This window comes from Fundulus heteroclitus, unplaced genomic scaffold (genome assembly GCF_011125445.2).
Source record: "Fundulus heteroclitus isolate FHET01 unplaced genomic scaffold, MU-UCD_Fhet_4.1 scaffold_42, whole genome shotgun sequence".
Lineage (NCBI taxonomy): Eukaryota > Metazoa > Chordata > Actinopteri > Cyprinodontiformes > Fundulidae > Fundulus > Fundulus heteroclitus.
The window spans coordinates 634,566-656,095 of NW_023396835.1; the positions used below are offsets into that span (position 1 = coordinate 634,566).

Below are 21,530 nucleotides of genomic sequence, written 5' to 3' on the forward strand. Positions count from 1 at the left end.
TTAAACGGATTAAAACTGATTAGTTTTGATGGGAGCAAAGAAAGAAAGATTTCCTGCAGAGCTCATCAGGAAAGCAGAAACTTCCCACAATATTTCAGCTGAGATTTACTGGAAAGTTCAACCAAAACCTCTCATGACCGGATGTTTGTGCCGGAAGTCGATGCAAAGCACTTCAAAATAAAATGCTTACAAAAATAAAGAAAAGTAAGTGACAAAAAATAGTTTATTTCTTGGTGTTTGTACACTTTTAGTATAGATTCCCTACAATGTTGTATAAATGAGGCCCTGCTCCTTATCCTGCAGGCTGTAAAACCTGATAACCCTCCCTGTTCTTCCTGCTCTCAGACACACCTTGAAGCTGGTGGAGCAACATCTGCTGGAGCTGAAAGCTGATTGGCTGCAGCCTCTCTGCTCTGACACGTGATTCGTAGATCAGAGCTCAGAGCTGTTGCTGTTTTCAGGAAATGAAACTCACACAGTCACTGTGACCGAGAGGAGAAATGGAGCAGAACCAGCTGGACCGAGAAACCTTGTCCTGTTCGATCTGTCTGGATCTACTGAAGGATCCGGTGACTATTCCCTGTGGACACAGCTACTGTATGAAGTGTATTAAAAACTTCTGGGATGAAGAGGATCACAAAGGAATCCACAGCTGCCCTCAGTGCAGGGAAACCTTTCTACACCGAGGCCCTGAGCTGAGTAAAAACACCATGTTAGCAGCTTTAGTGGAGCAGCTGAAGAAGACTGGACTCCAAGCTGCTCCTGCTGATCTCTGCTATGCTGGACCTGAAGATGTGGCCTGTGATTTCCTGCTCTGGAAGAAAACTGAAAGCCATCAAGTCCTGTTTAGTCTGTCTGGCCTCTTTCTGTGAGAAACACCTTCAGCCTCATTATGATGTGGCTCCACTTAAAGAAACACAAGCTGGTGGAGCCCTCCAAGAACCTCCAGGAGAACATCTGCTCTCGTCATGATGAGGTGATGAAGATGTTCTGTCGTACTGATCAGAAGTGTATCTGTTATCTCTGCTCTGTGGATGAACATAAAGGCCACGACACAGTGTCAGCTGCAGCAGAAAGGACTGAGAGGCAGAGAGAGCTGGAGGTGAGACGAGAAAACATCCAGCAGAGAATCCAGGACAGAGAGAAAGATGTGAAGCTGCTTCAACAGGAGCTGGAGGCCATCAAGCACTCTGCTGATAAAACAGTGGAGGACAGTGAGAAGATCTTCACTCAGCTGATCCGTCTCATCCAGAAAAGAAGCTCTGATGTGAAGCAGCAGATCAGATCCCAGCAGGAAACTGAAGGGAGTCGAGTCAAAGAGCTTCAGGAGAAGCTGGAGCAGGAGATCACTGAGCTGAAGAGGAAAGACGCTGAGCTGAAGCAGCTCTCAGACACAGAGGATCACAACCAGTTTCTCCACAACTACCCCTCACTGTCAGCACTCAGTGAGTCTACACACTCATCCAGCATCAAGATCCGTCCTCTGAGCTACTTTGAGGATGTGACAGCAGCTGTGTCAGAGCTCAGAGATCAACTACAGGACATCCTGAGAGACGCATGGACAAACATCTCACTGAGACTCACTGAGGTGGATGTTTCACTGTCAGAACCAGAACCAGAGAGCAGAGCTGGATTCTTGAGATATTCATGTGAAATCACACTGGATCCAAACACAGCAAACAGTCACCTGTTACTATCAGAGGGGAACAGGAAGGTGACATTGATGAATCAACCTCAGTCTTATTCTAGTCATCCAGACAGATTCACTGGTTGGTCTCAGGTTCTGAGTAGAGAGAGTCTGACTGGACGTTGTTACTGGGAGGTGGAGAGGAGAGAGGGAGTTTATGTAGCAGTCGCATACAAGAATATCAGCAGAGCAGGAGGAGGGAATGAATGTGGATTTGGATATAATGACAAATCTTGGGCATTAGATTGTTACCAAGGAGGTTATAAATTTGGTCACAACAGCATCTGGACCTCCATCTCAGGTCCTGGTTCCTCCAGAGTAGGAGTGTACCTGGATCACAGAGCAGGTATTCTGTCCTTCTACAGCGTCTCTGAAACCATGACTCTCCTCCACAGAGTCCAGACCACCTTCACTCAGCCGCTACATGCTGGAGTTTATGTTTACTGGATCATTGGAGGTTCTGCTGAGTTCTGTAAACCCAAATAGACAGAATCCACTGAAGGTTCAGTGAGTTTGATTCTGGTTTTTAAATCTCCAGCAGATTATTTTCTTGATGGTTGTTGTTTTATGTCTAAACTGCACAGAAATCAATAGTCAGAGATTGTCAGCACTTGTTTTTCTTCAGAATTGATGTTCTGGTTCTGTTGGGTTTGTTCATTTCTCAACATTGTTTTCTAAACCAGCTGATCAGCACCAGAATATTTTTTTTTAAATTGTTTATTTTTTTTTTCTGTTGAAAGTTTGAATAAATCAAACTTATCTCAGAATCATGAGAATTAATTTGATATATTTCAAAAACTCTTTCTACGTAAAATAAAATAAAAAATGTTTTATATCTGTGTTAAAATCTAAATAAATCACATACTACTCGGAATCATGACAATTAATTTAATTTATTTAGGACTCTTTCTAGGTAAAAGTAAATAATGTATAATTGTTATATTATTATGATAAGATGTATGTGTGCATAAGGAAATATGAACGCTGAAAAAAACTTTTTACGGACAAAGAAACTACTCCTAAAAGTACATTTTGTCCAAAAAGTTGCTAAAGTAAATGTAACTGAGTAAATGTAACTAGTTACTGCCCACCTCTGTGGACAGTACAGTAACCGTAACATAAGTCTAAATTAACAGCTAAAGCTTCTAAAAGCTTAATTTTCTATTCTGACTCCCATCAAAAGCAACTTTTAAAATCCATGAAGCGTGTGAATTTAGTGAGATGTCAGCTTTTAGAAAGAGGCCTAACATGAGCATTTTCACAGCAGTGAGCTGAAAAAACTTGGCCTTCTAACTGCCCTAACCTTGGCTGCTAAGCAGAGCATCATAGCAAAGCACAACAGAGGCACTTGAAGTTACACTGCTGCTTATTGAGAGAAATATTACCAAGATGACATCATAATTGTAGCAGTTATCAAGTTACCTTTTATTTAAATAAACATACCTTCCACAGTACTGCAGCGGCGTGACTGCATGACCGTCCCAACCCTGCAAAGTCTTATTTCCATTTCTCTATAAGCAGTTTTATTGTTTGAAAAATGCTCAATAAATAAAGTTTGACTGATTAAAATATTGTTTAATGTCTAAATGATCCCAGAAAAAGACCATCCTGTATCAATGCATCCATCTTCACTGCAAAAAGGAACTAAATGAAGTAAAATCTTTTAGAAATGAGTGTATTTGTCCTTGATGGGTGGGCCTGGGTGGGTCTAGGCTCTCCCACTTGTTTGTTGGACATGTGTTGTTAATTGTTGCTATATAAATAAAACTGAATTGAATAGCGTGTTAGCAGAAGAAGAAGAGAGAAGAGGACAAGGAGAAGTTTCCTTCCAGCTGATTCAGACATGAGGTTCTTTGGTTGAGCTCCAAAATGTGCTGAAATGGTTGAGTCAGCTCTCCTCTTCCCTGCTGGCTTCTGCTGGGGGTTTTGAATGGAGCGCTGACAGAAGGGGAGGAGGAGGTGGATCTCAGAGGAGATGCCACTTTCACATCATGCTAGCTCTCCATCATTACCAACTATAGCTTTAAGGCTATTTAGATGGAGCCAATGACTGCTGAGATATTCACCAGCTACTATAAAACTCAGGAGCTGAGTCCAGAGAGCACAATCTGTAGCGCTAGCTGACAGTGGACAGCCCATCTCTGCATGAAAACCTCACAAAGACGTTTAAATGTGGCATTAAAATAATTGGCAGACACAACTTGTTCTTCTGCAGCTTTTTGTGGAACGGTGGTGCTCAACCAGTTCTGCTGGAAACTGATTGGTTTCACCACAGCACACAAGGCAACTTGTGTCAGAACTGCTTCATGGAGTTGGTGCTTCTGGTCAACTAGTGGTGGAAGGATTTCCATCCATGTCTCCAGGAAGCCGCCTGTCTGCACACATAATCCTTGTCAGAACTATGGACGGTGCCAGAGACTCCTGGACTCAGACCAATGGTTTTGTTGATGTCCCGCTGGATTCTACAGGGAACAATGTGAGCATTGACTGAAGAGCAGCACCCTAAAAGGACGCCATCTTTCCCCCATCAGTTCCATAAAGGACAACCTGGAAAACATCAGGACCAGATGTTGCATTTCTGCAGAATACTGATGGATGACACCAGGGATTTAATTCCAAGCGAGCGCTAAAAGTCATCTGAAAACAGATGTTAGAAATAAAGCAGAACTGATGGGTCCCCAGGCTGCCCCTGCGATTCAACAAACCACCACCAGATGGCGCTGAACTGAACCCTGATTGTTGAAGCTGGTCATGTTTGAGATGCTGTTACTGTTTGTTGGCAGGAACCATTCATGTTTCACTACAAGGATTCTGAGTAGATGAATAGATTCTGTTTCTAATGAAAATAAATGTCATTTTCATTCCTTTGAGTTTATTTACTCTGTGAAGCCTTGGGTTCAGCTGTTTTTAGTTCTGTTTAAAAGCTGCTAAAATTTAAGATCAGACAAACAGTTGATATTGTTTCACTTTATAACCCCATCAGCTAAGATTTAAGGTATAATTGCAGCAAATGTTGCTCTAGTATAAAGGAAAACAAACCCTAGAAAAAGAAAGTAGTCTCAGAGACACGTGTGTGTTTCAGTAGTGATCAATGCTGCACCAGAGGGTTGTTAGGATCCTGAAATATGGGGACTTAGCCCCGCCCAGAAATAGTTGAAGTTTGATACAACAGCAGAAGAAATTTCATTTACTTCCATCTAATAACGATACTGAATATGCTGCAGTCCTTTGCCTCTAGACTGAGTTTTTAAGCTGCTATAAATGAAAAAGAAACATGCTTTATGTGGTTGTTTTTATTGGTAGCAGCCTGAGTAATCCCTGCAGGAACAGAGTTTGCTCGTTGTGTCTGATGAAAGTTGCTCTAGAACTCAGAAGCTTTCTTCAACCACTGTCTCATCTAAAGAACCAAACTCTCCCTTTTCCCTGGTTTTGTAATCGTCATTGTAATTTATTTCACAAAGGACTAAGGCCTTCAGCTGATACAGTGTTTGTATTTATATTTACTGTTATTATAGTTTAGTAATATTTATGGTTTCTTTCATCCTCTTAGGCCAATTGATTCCTTTTCCTCCAGTTTTTGTTTCTCTTCACTAATTCTCACCTGGAAATGATTGAAGGAAACATCCTGGATGAATAAAGAGTGGTTCTGCAGCTATTTTGTTGTGTTATCTGTTCTTAATTTGCTCTGATTTCATGAATAATAACAGAAAGGTTTTAGAGGAGCAGCTCAGCTCTGCTCTTACTGCAGCATCAGGATAAAAACCTGTTTCTCCTCCACCAATCACAGCAGCTTTCTGCCTGAAGGAGGAAGAAAACCTCCTGATAAAGTGCGCTTATTGTCCTCTGTCCCTCTGAACAACAACTATTTAACTATTTAACAACCACTACTTGTTTATTTCTGCACCTGCCATTTCAGAGCCAGATAAAAGCTCATATTTTCTTCTTCTGCTAAGTTCAGAACAAACTCAGCTTCAATAGCAGCCAGAGTGCTGCTCAATGTTCCCCCTAATTTATTTAAATTATTTCCATTTTCTGCAGTGAGATTTAGCCCCAGCATGTGGCAGCCTCTCTTCTGTCAGTCTGCTCCAGGGCAGCTGTGGCTACAATGTAGCTCACCACCATCAGGGTGTGAATGTGTGCATGAATGGGTGAATGACTGACCAGTGGAAAGCGCTTTGGGGTCGTCAGATGATTTATTTCATTATTCTCAGCTCCCACATCGCTTTTCTAACACAATGAGGTAACACTCTCAGTTCTGAACAATTTCTTTGTGCTGCTCTCCGTTTTTATGCCAACAGCAGCTTTTTAATAACGGAGGAGGTGCAGAAAATCTTTCAGGGCAGCTGTATGTGGTGGACCCACAAGATTAATATTTAATTTTTAACACCTCGCTGGACCAAGCCATAGTGCCAGCATGCTTCAAGTCTGCCTCCATCATTCCGGTGCCAAAGAAACCTCAAGTCACCTGTTTCAACGACTACCAGCCTGTTGCACTGACTCCCCTCATGATGAAGTGCTTTGAAAGGCTGGTAAAGGAACACATCGTCTCCAGTCTCCCATCAACACTCGACCCGTTCCAGTTTGCCTACCGACGGAACCGCTCCACTGAGGACACCATCTCCTCTGCTCTTCACCTGAGCCTGGCACACCTGGAGGAGAAGAACACGCACGTGCGGATGCTGTTCCTGGACTTCAGTTCAGCGTTCAACACCATCATCCCACAGCATCTGGTGGGAAAACTAGAACATCTGGGCTTCAACACACCCCTACGAAACTGGCTGCTAGACTTCCTCACCAACAGACCTCAGTCAGTCCGGGTCGGACAGAACACCTCTGATGTCATCACCCTCAGCACGGGCTCCCCTCAGGGCTGCGTCCTGAGCCCCCTGCTGTTCACCCTGATGACACATGACTGCGTCCCCAGGTTCACCACCAATCACATCGTGAAGTTTGCTGACGACACAACGGTGGTGGGCCTGATCAGAGACGACAACGACCAGGACTACAGAGAGGAGGTGGAGCAGCTGGTGGACTGGTGCAGAGACAACAGCCTGATCCTGAACGTGGAGAAGACGAAGGAGATCATCGTCGACTTCAGGAAGAACCGGCCTCACCACGCTCCACTGCTCATCAACAGCTCAGCGGTGGAGGTGGTCAGCAGCACCAAGTTCCTGGGGGTGCACATCACGGACAACCTCACCTGGACTGTGAACACCACGTCACTGGTGAAGAGGGCACAGAAGCGACTGTACTTTCTGCGGAGGATGAGGAGAGCCCGCCTGCCCCCGCCCATCCTCACGACCTTCTACAGAAGCACCATAGAGAGTATTCTGACCAGCTGTCTCTCTGTGTGGTGTGGAGGCTGCAGTGCCTCCGACTGGAAGAACATGAGGAGAGTGGTGAGGACAGCACAAGGGATCATCGGGGCTCCTCTTCCCTCCATTAAAGACATTTCATCGCAGCGCTGTGTGTGTCGAGCCCGTAACATCATCAGGGACCCCTCACACCCCCACCATAGACTATTCTCCCTGCTGCCCTCTGGGAAGAGGTTCCGCAGCATCCGCTGCAGGTCCACTAGGTTCTGCAAAAACTTTTTCCCTGCTGCCATCAGACTGTTGAACTGCTGAACTGCCGAAGTATAAAAAACGGACTGTGTACCACACTCGACTCGCTGATTTGCACATTTGCACATTTGTATCGTATCCTGCAAAATTGCTGCTGCACCTTACCCAGAAACGTACTGCAAAACTGTTCACAATGCAACTGTCTACTTTTAAATCACTGCTGCACCTTACTGCATATTTGTTTACATTTGTTTTACATTGTTTACATTTCAACTGCCTACTGTTCACTGCTGCACTTTATCCGGAAGTCAATTGAAACATATCCTGTAAGTGACTGCGACTTATCACTGCACTTTATCCTGTACTGTAATTCACTGTCAGGTATCCTGTAGAGTTACTGCAATCTTTCTGAGCTGTGTGAAAACGAAATTTCGTTCTATATGCACTCTGTGTATACAAAATGACAATAAAGAAAGTCTAAGTCTAAGTCTAATAACAGAACTATATGAAAGCAATAAAGCAATAATTTATTCTGTATCAAATTGTGGCACTTTCAGCTCTAATTTTCCATTCACGTCACTTCCTGTTTGCGGTAAGGTGTATTGGATCACTTCCTGTTTTCACTGCGTGAGCAACGGTTTGTTGCTCAAGATTCTCTCGCTTTTATCTTTAATCTCTTTGCTGTAACATCTGTTTCTAACACATAAGCACTTTTAAAACATTTTCTGTTGCTGCACGTCACGCTTGGGAACTCCTCGTGTTTCACGGTTTGCTCTCTTGGCGTGGTAGAAGGGCGCTAGCCTAGCTTTAGCCTAGCCTAGCTTTAGCTCCACAATGGCTTCCTCTCCTACTATTACTTCAGCTTCTCCGTCTCTGACTAAGTCTCCCCTTATCTCCTGCTCTCTGTGTCAGATGTTTAGCTATTCCTCTGCCTCCTTTAGTGATAATGGTACGTTTCAAACAAATTTTCCCCACTCAGCGACACACCCGCTGAGAAGCCGACCCTGATTATTGGGAGCTCAATAGTCAGAAACGTGGCATTAGAGACACCAGGGACCATAGTTAAATGCCTGCCAGGGGCCAGAACGGGCGACATAGAATCTTACCTAAAACTGCTGGCTAAGGATAAGCGTAAATACAGTAAGATTGTTATTCACGCTGGCGGTAATGACACCCGATCACACCGATCGGAGGTCACTAAAGTTGGTGTTGCTTCGGTGTGTGAGTTGCTAAAGCAATGTCGGATTCCGTAATTTTCTCTGGTCCCCTGCCTGATTTGACCAGTGATGACATGTTTAGCCGCATGTCATCATTCAACCGCTGGTTGTCTAGGTGGTGTCCTGAAAACGACGTGGGCTACATTGATAACTGGAGAACTTTCTGGGGAAAACCTGGTCTGATCCGGAGAGACGGCATCCATCCGACTGTAGCAGCATAAATGGTACGCTGCCACTTTAAGGTCTATTTCGGCTGCTGCATATAAGCAGGTATCCACCCGCCACGAAGTTGCTTGCGTCATGACGTCGTATCATTTTGGTTCCTGTGTCTGCTGAACTGTGCTGGGTGAGCGTGGCTGTTTCTTTGTTTTGTTAGCTTTAATCTTAGTTATTAATGTAGTTTGGTCTGCTCTGTTTAGCTTCTTTCGTTGCTCCTCCAAAACCTGGACTGATCTGTTTGTGTTTGCTTGGTGCTGGGAAGGTAAGGGCTAGCGTGGCTAGATAACATCCACCCCATATAAATAAAGCCTTCACACAGCATTTTGTTACAGCTGCGCTGCATAGGCGGAATTGTGACTCCGTTTATTTGGCAGCCTGGTAATGAAACAGGTAAGCGGCTATCACAAATACTAGTTTTCATCAGCAGTTGTATTGATGATCTGCTCTATTTTTTTAGCTTCCTGATGAGTCTTTGACCACCATAATACTGGATTTGACACTCGCTGCTGTTTTGCCTATAAAGAACTGTTTCGCCTAAAGAAATTCTTAAAAGGACCGATCTGGACTTTCCCCCTGCTGCCGGGAGCATTGATGACACTACCATCCGGGAAAAAGTGCAATATTGTAGTGCTATTGTACCACTGTTTTACTCATATCGTTTCATTTTTGCCTTTCTTTTAGGGACTGAGGCTTCTGTGGTGGCGGTGGTGATCCCTGGTGGCGGTGTCTTATTTTGTGTGTTTTGTTGGAGCACCTTCTTTTTTTTGTTTGCCGTGTTTTTGTAGTGTCCAGGGTGATCCCTTTTCTTCACTGGACGTTGCCCCTTTTCTCACCACTCTTCCCCCCCCCACTGGTAAGCCTCAGTTTCCTTTTGAAATTTAAAATATTTTATAATCAATTTAAATAAAATGCATTCACTGTTTTAACCATTCAATTGCTGATTATTGTGATTCTTTTTAAACAAAAGACGTGTAGTGTTTAATAAACTTTTGTAAAACTATTTGAATCCTGTCTCATTTCCAGTAGAACTTACCTGTGTCCTTACTATTTTATTTTCCTGGAGTTATTCCAGGTGGCGTTGTTGGTATCCCATATTAACTTTAACATCTTACATTTGGGTTTCATAAAAAAAAAAAAAGAAAATCCATCCACCCCCCAGGTTGCCACAAATTGGCGTTGTTGACAGGATTCTGCTGTGTAAAGTGAGACTTGATTCGTTAGTTTTGTTTTGTTGTTGTTGTTGTTTTGTTTTTTTTTGTGTAGTGGTGTTGTATTTTGTTTGCTTTGGAAGAGAATTGTGCTGTGTGTACAGGCAAAACAGCAGCGAGCCCATTAATCACAAAGGATCCAGGTCATGGAGGAGGAGATCCAAGAAATGCGGGACTTGATTGCCCAATTGAAAGCAGACAACGAACAATTACGACAGGAACAGTCACGCTCTGCCCCAGGTACTTCTACTGCTCCTTCTACTCCCAGCCCATTTCAGAGTGCTTTGCCTGCCCCGGGTCCACCTGTGTCAGAGAGGTTGGTGTTCGTGCCTCGTGACAGGAAATGTCCGATGTTCCGGGGAAGATCAGGAATAGGGTTAAATGAGTGGTTGGAGGAGGCTGAGGCCTGTATGAGGGCACGCCACTTATCACCTGTTGATCAGGCTTTTTATTTGTATGATCATCTGGAGGGTGAGGCACGAGAGGAACTTAGATACCGTCCTAGTGCTGAACGGACTGATCCAGCTTGCATTATTAGAGTGCTAAAAGAGGTATATGGTTGTACCGATTCCTATGTCTCGTTGCAAGAGGCTTTCTTTTCTAGAAAGCAGCAGGAGGGTGAAACCCTTCAAGAATTTTCCCTTGCACTAATGGGATTAATGGAGAGGGTTAAGGTTTCTGCGCCCACTAGCATGGTTAATGCTGCTGTATTTTTAAGGGATCAGTTTGTGGAGCATGTTTTAGATGGTCCACTGCGGCGTGCATTAAAACAGTTTGTACGGGAGAAACCTGCAGCTACTTTACTTGACGTCAGATCTGAAGCTATTAGGTGGGAACGGGAGGGATCAACAGGCGGTAGTAGGGCTCGCAGTCTTTCAGTTCCATCACTTGGATTTCAGTATGCTGTCCATGGCACTTCTCAGATCAGTTCAAGGGATCAGGGGTCAGAATTGAGGTCTCTGCGTGATATGTTGGCGCAACAACAAGAGCAATTAAATCAACTCACTCAGAGTATTGCCTCTCTTAGTCAAACTCACCAACAGAGTCGTCCCCCTCGTAATGTCCCTATAGTCTGTAGACGGTGCCAACAGCCAGGCCATTATGCTAGGGAATGTGATGGTGTACGTGTCCCTTCCCATTTTCGCACTCAAGGCTCTCAGCAGCCCTCAAATTCCCTGCCTCATAGCTCTGCGGTCTCGGAAAACTAGTGCCCACTGAATTGTTGAGCCGCAGTTCGGGTGGGGCCACTATTGGCTCAGTTACAGCACCATATAATGGTATGGATACGCCAAAGCTTGTTGCATCGTGTCCTCATTTAGATGTGTGTTTGGGAGGTGTTCAGGTGCCCTGTCTAATTGACACTGGTTCTATGGTGTCAACCCTTACAGAAAGTTTCTTTAAGGATCATTTCAAGTCTGGGGGCCCTGATGGTTTACGCCCTTGTCACTGGTTGCAGCTTAAGGCAGCAAATGGGTTAAATATCCCCTACCTTGGCTACATAGAGCTTAGTGTTAAACTTTGTGGCAAAGACATCCCAAACTGCGGGGTTTTAATTGTAAAAGATCCTCCTGGCAAAGTGGCTCCCACACCAGGTGTTTTGGGCATGAATGTAATCCAAAAATGCTATCATGAGCTTTTTGTGCAGCATGGCGCAGGGTTGTTCAGTCAGGACAATGTCCCCCAGGCCCCTCATGAAATCTGGCCCGCATTGCAAAAGTGCCATCAGGCAAGCCTGCAGGGCCCATCAGACTGTGTGGGGAAGGTAAAGGTCAGAGGTCGTGCAGCATGCAGGGTCCCAGGTGGGGTTATGAAGCTTGTGGCTGCTACATGCTCTGATCAGCTGTCACAGGCTGTACTATTTGAGCCTCCTGAGGCAGGTTTGCCTGGAGGTTTGCTTGCTTCTCCTGCCCTGGTCCGTGTGGTGCGAGGCACAGCCTACATACCAGTTGTTAATGTAGGCTCTACAGATATCTTGCTTTATCCACGTACTGTCGTAGGTACTCTGCATCATGTTAATGTTATTAGTCTGCCTGCCGGTGTTAAAGAAGAGCCCTCATATACAGCTAAGGTGTCCTCTCAGGTTGTAGCCCCAACAGTGCAGGACCAAATTGAGGCCATTGACCTCTCCCAATTGCCCAGCACACATCAGGGGCAGCTGAGGACCCTTCTTAGGGATTATTCGTCAGTTTTTGCAGAAAATGACAGTGATTTGGGGTGTACGAACATAATTAGTCATGACATACCCCTTATTGATGAGACCCCTGTAAACCAGCGATACCGGCGTATACCACCGTCAGACTATGAAGCAGTAAAGAATCACATTAATCAGCTACTTAGTACTAATGTGATCAGAGAAAGCTGCAGCCCCTATGCATCTCCCATTGTGCTAGTCAAAAAGAAGGATGGGAGCCTGAGGATGTGTGTGGACTATCGGCAGCTTAACAGTAAAACCCGCAAAGATGCCTTCCCATTACCACGCATTGAGGAGTCGTTGGATGCACTTACAGGTGCTTGCTGGTTCTCTACTCTGGACTTGGCAAGTGGTTACAACCAGGTACCTGTTGCAGAAGCAGATCGTCATAAAACGGCGTTCTGCACCCCATTTGGGCTATTCGAGTGGAATAGAATGCCATTTGGCCTCTGTAATGCGCCCAGTACATTTCAGAGACTTATGCAGCGTATTTTCTCTGACAAACAGAATCAGACATTATTGCTGTATCTTGATGACATAGTTGTGTTTTCTTCCACCGTGGAACAGCATTTGGAGCGCCTGGGGATGGTGCTTGGACGCCTGAAGAAAGAGGGTCTCAAGGCAAAGTTGACAAAATGCTCTTTTCTTCAGCCAGAAGTTAAATACCTAGGCCATGTCATTTCTAGCAAAGGTGTTGCAACTGATCCATCTAAAATTGAAGCAGTGGCTAACTGGCAGCGCCCCAGCACATCCACAGAGCTGAGGTCCTTCCTTGGGTTCGCCAGCTACTATCGGCGGTTTGTTGCAGGCTTTGCCGAGCTGGCTGCGCCCCTTCACCAACTAGTGGCACAGTTAAGCAGTTCAAAAACAAAAAAGCGGCTAAGACAGGACATCGCCGAGGGCTGGACTGCAGAACACCAACAGAGCTTTGATGAATTGAAAAGGAGGCTAACTACCTCACCTGTGCTAGCCTACGCTGACTTTTCTCTGCCTTTTATTCTAGAGGTTGATGCGAGCCAAGGTGGTCTGGGTGCTGTCCTCTCCCAACAACAGGACGGGGTGGTGCGTCCTATTGCTTACGCCAGCCGAGGATTAAGGCCAACTGAACGCAATATGGATAACTACAGCTCCATGAAACTTGAATTTTTAGCCCTTAAATGGGCCATGACTGAAAAATTCAGAGAGTACTTGTTGGGCCATAAATGTCTTGTGTTCACTGATAACAATCCCCTTAGTTATCTTAGTACTGCCAAGCTGGGTGCCACTGATCACCGATGGGCTGCACAACTTGCCTCCTTTGACTTCAAGATTCAGTACCGGTCAGGGCGTACGAACAGGAACGCCGATGCCCTTTCCAGAAAACATCCATCTACCGGAGAACAGGTTGGTGCTCTTCTTCCAGGGAGTAGCCTGCCTGAATCCCTGCAGCTGATGATGGAGAGACAGGATGCTACGCAAGCTGCCATTACAGTCCTCCCTGAACGCACCACAAAGGATGTGCAAGTATTACAACATGCTGACCCAGTTTTGCAGGAACTATGGACCTTCTGGGCCCGCAAGAAACAACCTGATCGCACAGAGCGAAAGAATTTATCTTTGTCTTTGTTAGCATTCCTGAGGCAGTGGGATCGGCTGGTGGAGAAGGATGGTGTCCTCCACCGTAAGACCTTCCGTCCCGATGGTGCTGAGGAGATGTTACAGCTGTTGCTGCCCACAGCCTTGAAGAAGGAGGTTCTGACGCAGGCTCATCAGGACCATGGCCATCAAGGTGTGGACAGAACTCTCTCACTCCTGAGGACAAGATGTTACTGGCCAAAAATGTCCTCTGATGTTGTTGATTGGTGTAGGTTATGTGAGCGATGCCAAGTAGCAAAAGATACTCAACCTCGTGCACGAACCTACATGGGCCATTTGCTGGCGTCACGACCCAATGAGATTCTGGCAATGGACTTCACAATCCTGGAGCCTTCTCAAGATGGACGGGAGAATGTGCTCATCTTAACTGATGTTTTTAGTAAGTACACCCTGGCCATACCAACCAGAGATCAACGTGCCTCTACTGTGGCTCATGTCCTGGTGACCGAGTGGTTTTCAAAGTTTGGGGTACCAGCCCGTGTTCATTCGGACCAGGGGCGTAATTTTGAAAGCTCCCTTATTCAGCAACTTTGTCAATTCTATGGCATCAAGAAGTCCAGGACCACACCGTACCACCCTGCTGGAAATGGACAATGTGAAAGGTTTAATCGTACACTTCATAATCTGTTGCGTACCCTCCCCACCACCAGTAAAAGAGCATGGACCTCTTATTTGCCACAAGTTGTCTTTTGTTATAACACCACACCACATCAAAGCACTGGAGAAAGTCCCTTCTTTCTGATGTTTGGCCAACAACCTAGGCTTCCTTTAGACTTTCTGCTGGGCCATGTATCAGAACCAAGTGCTGGCAGTGTTGACAAGTGGGTTGCAGAGCACCAGACACGCTTGCAACTGGCTTTTGAGGAAGCCAGGGAGAAGCTGAAGATTGCTGCAGATAGGAGAAAAAGAAATAATGACCAGCATGTTCAAGATTCTCCTCTGCATGAAGGTCAACTTGTCCTACTGCGAGACACCAATCAACAGGGAAGACACAAAATTCAGGATCTGTGGTGCTCCAAGGTGTATAAGGTCCTAAAAGTACTGGGTGACACCGGAGCAGTTTACACTGTGGCTCCTGCAGATGAGCTGAACAAAATTAAAAGGGTCCACAGGTCTCTACTGAAGCCAGTTGTTTGCAATGATGTCCCAGCATCACCAGCTGGGGAACCCCTGTTAAGTGATTCATCCTCTGAGGATGAAATTGATTCTGATTTGTTTTTGAGGTTAAATGTCCACCAACCACCGCCTTCTTTGCCAGTCAACCCACCCATGGCCAGAAATGACACGGTTCTTCAGTCTGCTGAGATATATCCTCCTGAAGCGCCTTCAACATCTGCCAGCTCAAGAAAAGATGAGGGCCCTCCAAGGGTAATGAGAAGAACTGCACGCTCAACAGCAGGTCAGCACTCCAATGTCCACCATCTCCCAAGAGCGACAGGATTAGTGCATGGGGCTGCAAACTCTCCTGATGCACACTGCAATGCTGCTTCTGCACTATTTAGACCTTGGTGCTAGTGTTTTTGGGGTCGTCGTCGGGGCGTCGACGCAAGCTGGGGGGGTAGACTGTAGCAGCATAAATGGTACGCTGCCACTTTAAGGTCTATTTCGGCTGCTGCATATAAGCAGGTATCCACCCGCCACGAAGTTGCTTGCGTCATGACGTCGTATCATTTTGGTTCCTGTGTCTGCTGAACTGTGCTGGGTGAGCGTGGCTGTTTCTTTGTTTTGTTAGCTTTAATCTTAGTTATTAATGTAGTTTGGTCTGCTCTGTTTAGCTTCTTTCGTTGCTCCTCCAAAACCTGGACTGATCTGTTTGTGTTTGCTTGGTGCTGGGAAGGTAAGGGCTAGCGTGGCTAGATAACATCCACCCCATATAAATAAAGCCTTCACACAGCATTTTGTTACAGCTGCGCTGCATAGGCGGAATTGTGACTCCGTTTATTTGGCAGCCTGGTAATGAAACAGGTAAGCGGCTATCACAAATACTAGTTTTCATCAGCAGTTGTATTGATGATCTGCTCTATTTTTTTAGCTTCCTGATGAGTCTTTGACCACCATAATACTGGATTTGACACTCGCTGCTGTTTTGCCTATAAAGAACTGTTTCGCCTAAAGAAATTCTTAAAAGGACCAATCTGGACTTTCCCCCTGCTGCCGGGAGCATTGATGACACTACCATCCGGGAAAAAGTGCAATATTGTAGTGCTATTGTACCACTGTTTTACTCATATCGTTTCATTTTTGCCTTTCTTTTAGGGACTGAGGCTTCTGTGGTGGCGGTGGTGATCCCTGGTGGCGGTGTCTTATTTTGTGTGTTTTGTTGGAGCACCTTCTTTTTTTTGTTTGCCGTGTTTTTGTAGTGTCCAGGGTGATCCCTTTTCTTCACTGGACGTTGCCCCTTTTCTCACCACTCTCCCCCCCCCCCCACTGGTAAGCCTCAGTTTCCTTTTGAAATTTAAAATATTTTATAATCAATTTAAATAAAATGCATTCACTGTTTTAACCATTCAATTGCTGATTATTGTGATTCTTTTTAAACAAAAGACGTGTAGTGTTTAATAAACTTTTGTAAAACTATTTGAATCCTGTCTCATTTCCAGTAGAACTTACCTGTGTCCTTACTATTTTATTTTCCTGGAGTTATTCCAGGTGGCGTTGTTGGTATCCCATATTAACTTTAACATCTTACATTTGGGTTTCATAAAAAAAAAAAAGAAAATCCATCCACCCCCCAGGTTGCCACACTACTTTGGATGGTGCAGCTCTTCTTTCTAGAAATCTGGCCGGATTTATTAGTCCTCCTAAATGCTGACAACCCAGGGTCCAGACCAGGAAGCAGAGCCGTAGTTTAACACACCTCTCTGCAGCTTCTGTACTGTTACCCATCCATTATCCTATTGAGACGGTGTCTTTCCCACGGCCAAAACTTAACAGATCAAAAACTTATCTAAAAGGAACAAATCATAAAAACCTAATAAAAATCAATACGGTTCACCTTGAACCTAAAAATAAAACAATTAAATGTGGTCTATTAAATATAAGGTCTGTCCCTCCAAAGACTTTGTTACTTAACGAATTGATTTCTGATAAACAGATTGATTTGTTTTGTCTCACAGAAACCTGGCTACAAGAGGACTACGTTAGTATAAATGAGTCAACTCCCTCCAATTATTCAAATTTCCACATTCCCAGATCTGTGGGAAGAGGAGGAGGAGTGGCAACCATCTTTCAGTCTGATTTATTAATTAGTCCCAGGCCAATTAATAACTACAGTTCTTTTGAACATTAAACCCTCAGTTTCCCTCATCCAAACTGCAAAGCAATAAAACCTCTTCTGTTTGTTGTTTTGTATCGTCCACCAGGCCTTTACACTCAGTTTTTAGATGAGTTGTCAGATTTCTTATCTGATTTAAATACTGTTAAGGCTATTATAGTGGGTGATTTTAACATCCATGTTGACACAGAATGTGATAACCTTAGTGTAGCCTTTAAAACTATCCTAGATTCAATTGGTTTTGCTCAAAATGTGCATAAACCGACGCACTCTTGGCTCCATACTTTAGACCTTGTGCTGACATATGGCATTGATTGTGAGGAATTAACAGTATTTCCTCACAACCCTGTCCTATCTGATCATTTTTTAATAACATTTGAGTTTAATCTAACTGAGTTCTCCACCCCCAAAAGAGGGTTCCATTATAGTAGATCTTTATCGGATAATGCTGTATCAAAACTTAAAGAGTCTGTCCCCTTTTTAATATCCTCCGTATTGCAGAAATGCCCTGTAGATGGCAGCAATGTTGTTTCTTCCAATTCACAAATAGATGTCTTTGTAAACGGTATGACTTCGTCATTGCGTTCTGCATTAGACAATGTAGCTCCCTTGAAAAAGAAGGTGATTATTCACAGGAAGCTGGCTCCTTGGTTTAATTCAGAGCTGCGTTCCTTGAAGCACAATGTTAGGAAATTGGAGAGAAAATGGCGCTCTACACACCAAGAGGAATCCTACCTAATCTGGAAGAACAGTCTATTGTTGTATAACAAGACCCTTCGCAGAGTTAGAGCAGCATATTTTTCATCATTAATTGAGGAGAATAAGAATAATCCTAGATTTCTCTTCAGTACAGTTGCCAAACTTACACAGAGTCACAGCTCTGTTGATCCATCCATTCCCTTAGCTCTTAGCAGTAATGATTTTATGGGATTCTTCATAAATAAAATTGATTCCATTAAAAATAAAATAATTGGCATCCTTCCAAACATGATTACCTCGTCCTCAGTAAGTGAGGCAGCATTGGAGGAATCCTTAGAACCTGCGCAGTGTCTGAACTGTTTAAAAGCAGTAGAGCTTTCTGAGCTATCTAAAATTTTAGCTTCATCTAAACCTTCTACCTGTATGTTAGACCCAATCCCAGCCAAGTTGTTTAGGGAGGTATTCCCTCTGATCAGTGGTCCTATTTTGGACATGATTAATCTATCCTTGGTAAATGGATATGTACCACAGGCTTTTAAAGTAGCTGTTATTAAACCTTTACTTAAGAAACCATCTCTTGATCAAGATGAGTTAGTAAATTACAGACCTATATCTAATCTTCTTTTCTTAGCTAAAATTCTTGAGAAAGTAGTTGCTAATCAACATTTACAAAGTAATGACCTACTTGAGGAGTTTCAGTCAGGCTTCAGAGCTCATCATATCACATCAATGTTTATTTGGATATAATGACAAATCTTGGGCATTGTATTGTTACCAAGGAGGTTATGAATTTGGTCACAACAGCATCTGGACCTCCATCTCAGGTCCTGGTTCCTCCAGAGTAAGAGTGTACCTGGATCACAGAGCAGGTATTCTGTCCTTCTACAGCGTCTCTGAAACCATGACTCTCCTCCACAAAGTCCAGACCACCTTCACTCAGCCGCTACATGCTGGAATTAGGGTTTACAACTTTTACAAAAACTTTGCCGAGTTTTGTAAACTCAAGTAAACTGAAGTATATTTGATCTGTTTTATTCCTTCTGATGTTTTTAATTCAATCATTTTAGTATCTTTGCTGTCAAGGTTTTCTGTTCAGGTTTTTCACGTCATTCATCAGTAATTTTCTGTGCAACAAGAGTTTTCTAATAGTTAAAGTATAAACTACTCTCAGTTTTTTTTTGTATGTTTATTTAATTCCTTTTCTAGCCATTGAGGTTATAGGAGGGGAACTCAATTTATTTCAAAACTTAATTTCTTCAATAACAAAAAAGTTCCTGAGGTTTTAAAGCTTGAAGAAGCTGTTTTGATCTTTTGATTGATCTTTCTCCCAAAATGCAAAGTTCATCAATTCAGGGAAGTTAAACATCCCTTTCAGTTTTCTTCATGAATGTTAATTAAAACTTCAGCATGAAAACAGAAATGTTTGTTAAAATGTAAAGATGTACATGTCTGTGAAATATTCCCAATTAAATCACCATTTTCATGGTTACAACTAAGATCTCAGATGCTTTCATTTACTGAACCTTTGCTGGTGATGAACACAAACCTGAACCCTGGATCTCATCACCAGATGATGCATTTTTCCTGCTAGCAGATAAAAAGTTTTCTCTGATTCTGAAACATATTTATTATACAGTGAATTACACAGAAGGAAAATTTATCATCTGAATCATTTTATTCCCAGTTTACAAACTAGAGCAAGGAAGCTGAACAACAGTAACACCTTATCATCAATCAGCAGTGACTCATAATTAGCATCACTTCACGATTATTATTACAATCCAGACATTCAGCTGCTGAAGTTAACAGAAACAACGTTTCCTTAGTCGTGTTTATCTGGATATCTGGGTTCTCAGCTGGATTTCTACATGTTTGATGGGAAGAAGGTTGTTTCACAGACAGAGGTACAAACTGGGGCAGATTCACAAAGCTGTTTATAGCTGCTAAATGTTTCCTAACCTGTTTCTGTCTGCTTCTAGTTCTGAGACTAGACACAAAGGCAGATCTTCTGCTAAAGGTGCTTCACACAGCAAATTCCCTCTTTGCTGAAGCCGTTTGAGTCCATTTAAACAAGGCAGTCTGCATGGATTTGTTATCAGGCTGGTGGAGAAACCCTGGACTAGATGATGGAGGGAATGGAGGCTGGGATCCTGGTTGCTGACGACGGCCCTCTGACAGACGCCTTTCCTTTGGACATCTTTAACGTGGCTGTGGTGCTAGAGGAGAAGATCAGCCTCCATGACCTCAGAAATGTTCCCAACACCTTTGTTCATGGGAGCAATCTGCTGCCTTGACCTGGAGGATCTCCACCAGATGAAGTCCTTTTTGACTTCCTTCAAAGAGTCATGAAGGTTAAACCAGACCAGAGCTCTGCTTGGATTCATGGACTCAGAAATAAAACACTTAGAAGCTGTAAAAGAATAAAAAAATATAAAGCCTTATGAAAACAATCCTCAGCCTGTTTAGTTCTATTCTGTTCAAATTATTGAAGGTTTTTGCTCTTTAATCATTTGCCACATTCTCCAAAGAAAGATAAAAACTGATTTTAAAAAGCTGCAAACACTGTTCTGACCTCCAGCTTTGATCGTTTAGAAATGAACATATCTTTGTTTTTACGTCCAGTTTTATAAATCTGAGAAGAGCAGAGGAATCACATCAGGAATCCTCCACAGCAGATTTATCCACTAAAGCCTTTACAACAGCAGATTCTGAGCTTCTTGGTTCATGTGAGCAGGTTCTCTGTCCAGCCTCTGGAGGTTTCTGCTTTCTGTCACCTTAAAGCAAATATTTACTTTGGTTCAACGGTCAGTTTGAAACGGTCAAGGACGACGTCTCCTCTCTTTGTTCTGCAGAATTCAGTCTGATGTTGAAGAAACATCAGCAGATATTTCATTCATGCGAGTTGACTTTCAGTCACAATAACCTGAAACAATTAGCTATTTTTGTAACGATCTGTGTTCTGGTGCTGGTCTGACCTGCTCACTCATTCTACACACCTGCCTAGCTCCACCCCTGCTGCAATCAACTTTTACCTGCTTCACCTGCATATCCCACTACTTAACCAGACCTGAGACCAGACTCCAGTGCTAAAGCAAAGTGCAGTTAGAAGAAAATATCACAGTGTCAGTAGAAAAATTAATACTATTTATAGCATATGTTATCAACTGCACCGACCAAGTCAAGCATAAAACTGAGAAAATCAAAATAATAGTGAGAGGAGCAGAAAAATATTTGGGGTTTAAAGAGGGATCATGGGAGAACATAAACAAAAAGCTGGAGGGGGATGGGAGATCAGGACCATCAGCTGAAAATAATTAATGTTAATATTACAATGGAATGCAAGAAGTTTAATTGCTAACGGACAGGAATTTAAGGGTTATGTTGATAGTCTTGAGGAAAAACCAGAAATTATTTGTGTTCAGGAAACATGGTTAAAAACAACATTAGATTTTGTGATTAAGGGATATAATAGTGTAAGAAGAGATCGACAGGAGGGAGGGGGAGGAGGATGTGCAATATTTATAAAACAAGGGATACAATATCAGGTATTAGGGAAGGGGAAAGAACTTGAATTTATAATAGTTGATATATGGGAACAAGAAAGTAAATTCAAAATAATAAATTTTTACAATCCATGCAAAACATTATCAATTGAAATAATGGAGGAGTTAATGGTATATTTGGAAGAGAAAGTAATTTGGTGTGGGGATTTTAATGCAAATAGTACATTATGGGGTAAAAGTAATGATAAAAATGGAAAAGTTATAGAGGAATTAATGGAGGTGAAAAATCTTGTATGTATTAATGCTGGTAGGGGAACAAGAATCAATGTAAGA

The 21,530-nt window shown here is 43.3% G+C and overlaps 1 pseudogene; it reads left to right on the forward strand.

Annotated features, from left to right (window-relative positions):
* Positions 1-515: 515 nt before the first annotated feature.
* Positions 516-20,055, forward strand: LOC118560368 (annotated as a pseudogene).
* The last annotated feature ends 1,475 nt before the right edge of the window (positions 20,056-21,530 follow it).